At 41.4% G+C, this 9709-nt stretch overlaps 1 long non-coding RNA gene and 1 other non-coding gene across 2 annotated transcripts in view; one reads left to right on the forward strand and one right to left on the reverse strand.

Moving 5' to 3' along the window:
- The first annotated feature begins 5138 nt into the window (after positions 1-5138).
- The window catches only part of LOC125619013, a 10705-nt gene continuing 6134 nt past the window's right edge, over positions 5139-9709 (forward strand). Inside the window, exons 1-2 of the long non-coding RNA XR_007350476.1 lie at positions 5139-5261; positions 5933-5937. This is a non-coding gene — a long non-coding RNA (uncharacterized LOC125619013). The remainder of the gene's footprint in view (positions 5262-5932; positions 5938-9709) is intronic.
- On the reverse strand, positions 8845-8917 carry Trnaa-ugc. Its single transcript has one exon. It is a non-coding gene; the product is annotated as a tRNA-Ala (tRNA).

The following is a 9709-nucleotide window of genomic DNA, read 5'->3' on the forward strand; positions in this document are numbered from 1 at the left end:
GAGCCATAACTCCAACCCCTTCTCTACATTCTTAGGACTCCAAATGTTCTTACTGTCAATCCCACCTTTCCCTTTTCCACAACTGCCAAGTCCTTGTGTTTTATTTTGGTTTTCCCTCTAAGGGGTGTATATTCACGTCTTTTCCTTTATTCCCTACTGTGTTAACTTCTTTTTCTTCTTACCTATCTACCTACCTACATACCTACCTATCAAGTGCTCAGTGGGTATCAAACCCAAGGCCTCATGCATGCCAGGCAAGCACTATACCACTAAGCCACATCCCCATCAGCCTTCAACTTCCTCTTGATTAAGGATCGAATCAGCAGGGCTGGTGGTATAACTGAGAGGTAAGGCACTTCCCTTGTATGTGGCACACGTGAGGCCCTGCGGTCAATCCCTACCACCAAAAAAAAAAAAAAAAAGGATCACATTATCTCCTCCACTATTGGAATATTTCTCAAAAATTACTAGCATTACAAGGACAGATTATCATAGTAATCTCCCATCCTACTCCAATCCACTGCATCCACACTGTGAAATGGTCCTAATGCCACTCCCCTGCTCAAAAAAAAAAAAAAAAGTCAAGGTTCCTATAACCTCAACCTTGCTCTCTAAGGTATGCCATGATCTGGTCATCATCTGCCTTAACCTCTAGTGAGCATTCCAGCTCCCATACTTTTGTCCATGCTGTTGTTCATTTGTACGTATTCAAATCCTTCTTAATTTTCAAAGTCTGCAAAGCTATAAAGTTATTCTGAATATTTTCTCACCACTCTATGGCCTTACTATATATACGTGGTTCTGAGTTAGGGCTTATGGAGAATGCAAAGATGATTGTGAATAGTCCTCATCCTTAGGCATCTTGCAGTTCCAGTGTATCAAACCCCCACAAATGACTGCTAAGAATATTAGGCAGGATCTAAAATTGAAAGAACTTCATATATTTGAAAGTGGATAAAGAAATCAGTCTGACCAGGTCTCTGAAGTTTCACAGAAGTGAAGATTTAAACAAGGTCTTAGAACAGGGAAAGACACTACTATGTCCAGGCACTGGACTAGAAGTTAAACTATTAATCCTCATAATATCTTATAACACACCCATTTTACAGCCAAAGTAACTTAAGATAGGTGAGGTTAAGTAAGTGTGTCATTCGCAATCAAACAGCCAGAAAGTTGCAGAGCTAGGATGTAAACTGAGGCTTTTCCAAAGCCTATGTGTTTTCTCTTACTTTATATAGGTCCACCTTACTTCATTACAGAGCAACATGAAAGTAGGACCAAATAAAACTCTTAAGTTCCTTCTACCTCAAAATTCAAATTACTTGTCTTAGGGAAGGGGGTGCCTTTCACTATGTATTCTCTGCAAGACTTTTCTTATGGCAGGATTAGGGTCTTATTAAATGTAACAGCTCAAGCACCTGACATAGCCTAGCAGATAGAAGATATTAAGTATTTGAGGAACATATGTTTGGATAAACCCTGCCCCATCAACTTTTGTTCTGAAGACTAAAAGAAAGGTCCAAAATCTCAACTTCCATGTTCTGTCAGCCTCAGAATCAACACCAATCTCAAGTACCTAACAGTCTATTGATTGGAGGTATCCTTTTCTTATTTTCAAGAGTAAGGGGGAAAGTGAGGAGAGAAAAAGATAAGGGAAGTTGGGCAGGAGTAGAAAAAAAGAGAGGAAGAAAAAAGTGGTGAAAGGAAAGAAGGTAAGGAAAGAGACAAAGTGAAAGAAAATGTTGGGCAGGATTGAAATGTCTGAGGCCTCGAGATTGAAAAAGGTTTCCTTTACTTTCTGGTTCCAAAATCAAGGTTTTGTTCTGTTTTTAGATTGTTTTCAGAGTAGTAGTAGAAAATTCCTTTTTATAAATTTTAAATGAAGGGAGCTTGCCTATCTAAATCCCAGATCAAATCTGTCAGCAAGAGGTAAAGTGAAACACTTAAGCTTCCCAGGATTCCCATCCCCAATCCTCACTAACTGTCCCAGCCAACCACAATCTGGTTTAGGCTGAAGACAGAAGTCAAAAGACCAGAAAGTTCTTCCTCTATAGTCCACTGCTTCCTTCTTTACCAAGTTTATCTCAGACTAGTAAGACCTGGGAGTCTATCTTTTCTTAAGGATACGCAGATACTGACGTGATCTGGAGGCTTCCCCACAGTTCCATGTGATAAATACTTTCTTTGGGAAAGAAAGGTGTTTCTTTCTGATTAGTTCTTCAAAAGTATACAAGTAAACTGGCAAAGTCCCTTCAGAACTGTCTAGGTCCTGGGCCTAGACCTAAATCTCTCTTTTTTTTTTGGGGGGGGGGGCATTTATAGGGAATTGAACTCAGGGGCACTCCACCACTAAGCCACATCCTCAGCCCTATTTTGTATTTTATTTAGAGAAAGGGTCTCACTGAGTTGCTTAGCTCCTCATTGTTGCTGAGGTTGGTTTTGAACTCGCAATCCTCCTGCCTCAATCTTCCAAGCCACTGCGCCCAGCCAGTTCAATTCTTTTTAGGCCTGATCTTCACCTTATATACAGGTATCTCTTCTGCCTAAATTAGTCAAGAGGATACTGGGCTGAGAATCAGAAACCCTACAATCTAGCTCCAATTCTTTTTCTAATTCACTGTGACTGAACAAATAATTTCACCTTCTTGGACCCTAGTTATCAGATCTGTAAAATTAGGGTGATCATATTTGCTCTTCTGAAGGACCAAAGATGACTTACAAGAACAAGTTAACTGTTGACATCTATGGCAAGATATGAAGCGGTAATGAAGGAAGACGAGAATGACCTCTATAATAACCTTTTCAGTTAAAAGAATCTTCTGAGTGAAAAGAATCAGGAAACACTAGGGCAGAAAGACTCACTGTCTATACCACCATCAAAATTAGGCACCCTCAAGACTAGAAAAAGTCCAAAAACTATATGCACACAATCCCGATAGGTATAAGCAGACAGAAATTAAGAACCAGTAGAAGTCACAGATTATTCAGGGAAAAGTGACAGAAAGGTAAAAATAATCAACTTAGTGGTAAAGAGCCTATGCTCTAGATTAAGAGACATCTGGGTTTGAATACCAGCTCTGCTTCACTGGCTTTGTAACCTTAGGCAATACACTTATTTCCATGCCTCAGTTCCCTACATTTGATTTAAAAGGTTTCTGCTTCAGAAATGTGTTACCAAGTAAAAAATGATATACTGTGGGAAAGCCCTATATCAGAGCCCAGCAATAAGTACTCAATGATAAATACTGTTATTCCATTCAAATAATACAAAAGGATAAATACAAAGCAATAAAAAAGTTCTAAGGGAGAAAAATGTAATTTGCTTCTATTACCTATGTATAATGCCTTGTGCCCAAAGCCTTAATTATTCTCATTTATTCCTAATGACCTTTTAGTGCCACAAAAATTATCCCCATCTTACAGAAGAGGAAACCAAGCCTCAGAGAAATAGAAATACCTTGTCTAAAAACTACATAGCTAGAAAGTAGAAATGACTGGCACCCAGATCTGCTTCAAAGTGTCCTTTCCCTATATCTTACAATTTCAAGTGTCCTTTCCCTATATATCTTGCACTTTCTTATTCCCAAAGACCTCCTTGCATATCAAAATAGGTGCCAATGACAAAGTGTTAGATCAAATTCTCTCATTTTTACTTGGTTTTGCATGCCTGGAACAAAGATGGGCAGGGACGAAATCCAAGTACACCAACAGATAGGGCTTGATAAATCAGGTCCTCCTTAGGAGACCTCCTAAGGTCTCTCTTATTGAGAGCTTACAGAGGCTTTTACTACAACCTAAAGAAATGTTACAAGTAGGCCTATTCTGAACCAAAATACCTGATCAAAACACCTTATACACCAATATGGACAACTTTCCAAGCATGAGCAAATACTGTGTCCTAGGTATGCGCTCTGTCCACATTTCTGGGAAGCATTCTACTATGCCCAGATATATGCCAACTTAGTCTAAAGACAAATGCTTCTCCCATGGCTAGGTTATTATATTCAAGCATTCCATCTAAAAAAATAATAGGAACAGGTTCTACAAGAATACAAGGAAACAGGAATCTATAGTTGGAGGTTAGAGGAAGAAAGCCAAGAAGTGAACAAAAAGAGAAAATTATGGGAAGACAGGAGGACTTAATACTTCAAAGGGTAGGGAATCAAGCAAAAGGTCAGGGACAAGAAAAAGGGAGCACTTCAGGGGAGAGAAGAGGAAAGACTTTGACAGAAAAAAAAATATATCATCTACATTTATAAAACTTTGTTTAAAAAAGAAAAGAAAATGAAGATTAAAAAAACAAAAACAAAAAAACCCAGTATGTCCCTACAGAACCCTTGCCATTCTAGGGCCTGCAGAAAGACTGGATGAAAGAGGTGTTCCTGGAGTGGCATCTTCCTCAGGGAGGGGAAGGAAAGGGGAAGCTATGTTTTCTAGCCCTTGTGGTGGTAACCAAGGCAAGGGTGAACAATCGCTAGAGATCATCATAACCTAACAGCTCCAGGCTCCCACAGGCAGGGGCTCACCACAGACATTTCTGCTATAATCAGCTCTGCGGGCTCACAACTGCCCAGATGCAAAGAGTAAAAGAATGACACAGAGCAAACAGTCCTTGCTTGTCCCAACCAAGCTTGCCACTCAATTTGCTAGTACTATACCAAGTGTCCTAACCTCTTAAGTCTCAAAACTGCCTCAACCCTTCTATGAGGCCTTCTTTTCCCAGAATTGACCAAACCCTCTGATCTTGCCATTCTACCAGACTCCTCCCACTCATAAGGACACCTGACCTTGACTTTTGTGTCTAGAGTAATATACCAACTGGCTGTGTTGTCGTGGGGGTTAAAAACATGACCTTACAACATAATAAAAATGCAGCCAGGTCACAAAATGGCTCAGTAAAACGCTACCCTACTCCCCAACAAAGACAGGTGTCAGGATGCCCAGCATATCATAAAAGGAGACCCAAAAGGGCAGCTGGTTTCTTAATGACAGGAGATGTTAAAACTCTTGAGCCCCAACTCATGTCCACATACGAGAACATAATGCATGCCATAAATAGATGAAACTCAATCCAGACAGTCTCCAGGCTGCCTGGAGGAACGTCCAGAAAATACAACAGATGTGTTAAGACAATCATTCTTCCCTCTGCAAATTCTGAGCACTAACAGCATTTCTCCTTCCTTAGCTAAAGCTATCTCCAGTTTTCCCCTCCTCCTTCTCTAGAAGAACCAACCCTGCAGGAATTATCAAGGGAGGCACAAGTAATTACTGTTTTCTTTTCTCCATACTAATGAGACAGTTGGATGGTTCCCCATCCCCCTCTTGAGCTGGAAGGGAGAATCTAAAGCTTTATAATCAGTAACCAACACACCAAAGCTGAAACCAGACAGTGCTCTGTGCAACTGAAACTGTGTTAGAAGATAGCATTCTGTCCCTGATGAGGCTAGAGCTGAAAAGTTCCTACAATTTATAGAAAGGGAGTTAGACTAGGGCAGGGAGATCTTTCAAGTCACAGGGCAGGGAGATCTTTCAAGTCACAGAGGGAAGTCAACGGCAAGGACCAAAACCAATCTCCTTACTCCCAACCAGGGTACTTCCCAAATCACCCTACAATATAGAATGACTTTGAAGTTATTCGCAATGTGCAGTCTGGCATTGCAAGTTTCAAGTTCACATATCAACTTCTGAACAGGTATTTAAAAGCAATGACAAAACTCTGCAGATGCAGACTCAGCCCAAGAAACCAGGTCTGAGGTGGAAGGCCAGGGTGTAAGATATGATTCCAATCTTATCCCCAAAATTAAAATCACAGTGTACTACTGTGCCCACCCCCGCCCCCCAAAAAAATCTGATTTTTAGGTGAGAGCTCAGTTACATAAAGACTACGTGCACAAGAATAAGGTCTGGATTTATCCTTAGGAACGAACTTCAGGTCTGGTGGATAAAGGTACTCTGGAGTACAGACCACTAGGACCTCAGACCGCTATTCCCCTCAGTATATAGATTAAAAAAAAAAATTGAACCCAGCACTCTCAGGGGATTCAGACAAGGGCCCAAGATGAAGCAGGGAGACTGAAAGACATTAAAATGAGAGCTAGCCATGTCCTGCCTAACTATGGTCAAAGAAAAAGGAAGATATGATCTCTAGCAAAAGGAGCCAGCATTTGCACATGCTGTGCTGAGAAAAAAAATGGTTTAAGTTTTTAAGTTGGAATAATTTATAAAATTTAACAAGTTTTGTTTTTTCAACCTGAAGATAGGCTCCTATAGTCTCTTGCCTTGCCTCTCAATAACTACCCCAACTCTACCATTTCAGTGGGATTCAGCAACTCAAATTGTTTTCAGACTAATTATGACTCCAGGTGGAAAAAATTTAAAACAGTCTTAGCCTTAAATCCCATCCCCTACCCATATATAAGCCAACCCTTCCTCCTTGCCATCTCCCAGACTGACTGGGGCTCTTGTGGTACTCTAGCATATGGTCAGTGCTGACCACCAGACTTCGCCTTCTAGAGGGAACAAAAAACAGGTGCTTCATTCTACAAATGGGCCCAGGTCCATGTGAGAGGCCCTATCCTTGGTCAGCTGCCTAAGATTTCTGACCCCTCCTAGGACTACTCCAAGGCCATGCTTCTCTACCAACAGTCATTCTCCAGAGATTGCCTGCCAGTCAGGACTTCCACCCTCCTGCAAGGAAGGCAACATGGTATGGTAGAAACAGCATGCAAAACACCTGTAGTTGAGCCCTGACTTAGTCATCCAACCTGGGTAACATTAGTACTTGGATCACTCTGTTTACATGTCTGTCTCTTTTTACAACAGGCCAACTTCGTTAGTTCTTCCTTCCCAGAAGCCAGAAATATTTAGTTGTTCCCTTGTATCCTCAATGAGCCAGGCACTAACAGTCACTGTTTACTTTAATAATTCTCTGAGGGGCTGAGATTGTGGCTCAGCGGAAGAGCGATAGAGTGCTCGTCTTGCACATGCAAGACCCTGGGTTCTATCCTCAGCACCACATAGAAATAAATAAGTGAAATAAAGGTATTGTGTCCAATTACAACTAAAAAATAAATATTAAAAAAAAATAATAATACTTTGAAAGTTCTCATGTGTATGAAATGGTGATAAAATCACTCTAAGCTGGGTGAGATGCCGCACGCCTATAATCTCAGCAGCTCGGGAGGCTGTCACAGGAGGATCGCAAGTTCAAAGCCAGCCTCAGCAAAAACCAAGGCGCTAAGCAACTCAGTAAGATCCTGTCTCTAAATACAAAATAAGGTTGGGGATGTGACTCAGTGGTCAAGTGCCCCCGAGTTCAATCCCAAGTACCCCAAAAAAAAAAAAAAAAAAATCACTTTCAGGGTTATAAGGACAAAAGGGGGGCGGGATTGAAAGTTTGTAAACTGCCTAAATCAGTATCTGGTCCTTCTTCTAAGGATGTTGGATGCCCAGGGCCAAGTGTTTGCCTATATTGAACCAGACTGCCCATCCTGGAGATGTCATGCTTTGTTGAAACTAAGGTCAGCAGGACATGGCTCCCAGGGTCTATTCCTTTCTAGTAATCAGATCGACTGCAAGTACCTAGACCCCTGACAATAAAAACAACTAGAGATAATCATGATTATTCTCTTCACAGTGAATGGCAGTGAATTTCAAGCAAATGTGTAGACATACAGTAATATCTTAGAATGAAAGTAGTGGGGAGCTTTGGGGGAAAATAAAAGGGAAAAGGCTATGCTCTAAAATTGAGGACTTAGTGAAAAAAATTCCAAAAAGCAGCCAAAGTCATCCTTACATGTTTACATGTCTGTCTAAAGGGCACAAAAAACAGGTGCTTCATTCTACAAATGGGCCCAAGTTCATGTGAGAGGCCCTACAAGGGCCAGAGATACAAAATGAATTAATTGAAATCGCACAGTAAGCCAAAGGCAAAAATACCGTTGGAATTCACCACTGTGGTCTTACCACCTAATGCTTTGTTCCATCCTACATGGCAAATGTACAATGCTATAGGAAAAAAGGGAGTGTGGTACAGGGAGTCAGTGATTTGGTAGAAGAGGCAGGCATACAGTAGCTCCCCACTACAACAAACTTTTTTGTATAGGGCCAGATAGTAGTTTAGGCTTGGTGTGCTACAGTAAGCTCTGTAGTAAACTTTACCACTGCAGTGCCAAAGCAACCCTGGATGAACAAATAAGTTCCTTGGGTCTATAGTTGTATACCAGTAAAAACTACAAAAAGGTAGTGGGCTACCTTCAGTTCATGACCCATAGTTTGCTGACATCTGTTCTAACTAATCTACTGTCTCCAATCACATCTGACAATCCACTATATACAATGTACCACAACTCTGCACCCTCAATAGATCCCTCTTGCCTGCAGGATAAAGTTTAAATTGTACCTCATCCTCTACCATATCCCTTCCCTGCATATTATACTCAAACCACACTAAGCTATCACCTAGTAGTTCCTACCTTTGGCCGTGCTGTTCCCTAACACCTGTAATGATCTTCTCCAACCTCTGCCAATATCCCCCATTCAAGAACAAGCCCAATGCCAAAACCTGTGGACTTTGACAAAGACCTGCACCACCCCAGGAGGTATCCTTCTTCACTCTTCCTGATCCCCCTCCTCCCCAGGTAAAACTTTCTCCCCCCACTTTTTTTACTGGTGCATTATAGCTGTATGTAATGATGGGATTTGTAATTACATATTTGTACATGCATACAATATAACAATATGAGTTGGTCAATAACTCCCCAGCACTTCCTCCTTCCCTCCCTGCCTCTCACCACTAGGTCCCTTTTCTCTACTGATCTCTCCCTTTTTTTGTTTGTTTGTTTTTGGTGATGCTGGGGATTGAACCCAGGGCATTGTGCATGCAAGGCAAACACTCTACCAACTGAGCTATATCCCCAGCCCCTCCCTTTGATTTTTTTGAAATTCACCCCCACCTTCCTTTTTCCTCTCTAGCTTCCACATGAGAAAACCATACTGTTAGAGTCTGTAAATAAGTCAAAATAACACCTGGAATTTTGTCAGGGGAATGTTAAAGTTCCTAAACAAGTCTGGATGGTGCCTGGCAAAATGCCAGAGGGAGTGGTTTGAGAAGTAACAAAAGCGAGCCATTAAGTGTAGAGATTCCTGATTGGTTGACTGATGTATCTAGTTTATGCTAATTAGATAAGCTGTGTGGAATGTATAAATACTGCTCCTGTCCTGCAATAAAGGGCTCCCACTCCTGCTGTATCAACGTACACAAGTTCTTCGTCACCCCCCTGATTATTCTGCTGCAGCCGGACTGCGGCAGATGGTGGCCCGTACGGGGAGCCCCGGGACACTCGGGGGTAAGTGACGAAAAAAAGCTGCCTGTCCATAGATAGGACGGGAGCAAATCTGCTCGTCCCTAGGCAGATAGGGCGAGAGGAAAAATGGCCATTTTAAGAAGATGGAGAAGATTGATACAGTATGTTTGTGTCTTGTTTTGTCTCAGTGTATTGTATTGTCTTTGTGATGAAAATATGGAAGGGGTGAGAAGTAAATTACTAAGGGAAGGAGGCACCCCAGTGGAACCAAGAATAGTTAGGGCATGTGTTGATAAAAGCCCAAGAACTCTAGTCAGAAAGAAGGAAAAAAGTTCAGAGGAGGAAGGATTATCAAGAAAGAAATTGCAAAAGGCTACTACTAAATACCTTTTTCGTTACCGGAG

The sequence above is a fragment of the Marmota marmota genome, unplaced genomic scaffold (assembly GCF_001458135.2).
Source record: "Marmota marmota marmota unplaced genomic scaffold, marMar, whole genome shotgun sequence".
In the NCBI taxonomy this organism is placed as follows: Eukaryota; Metazoa; Chordata; class Mammalia; order Rodentia; family Sciuridae; genus Marmota; species Marmota marmota.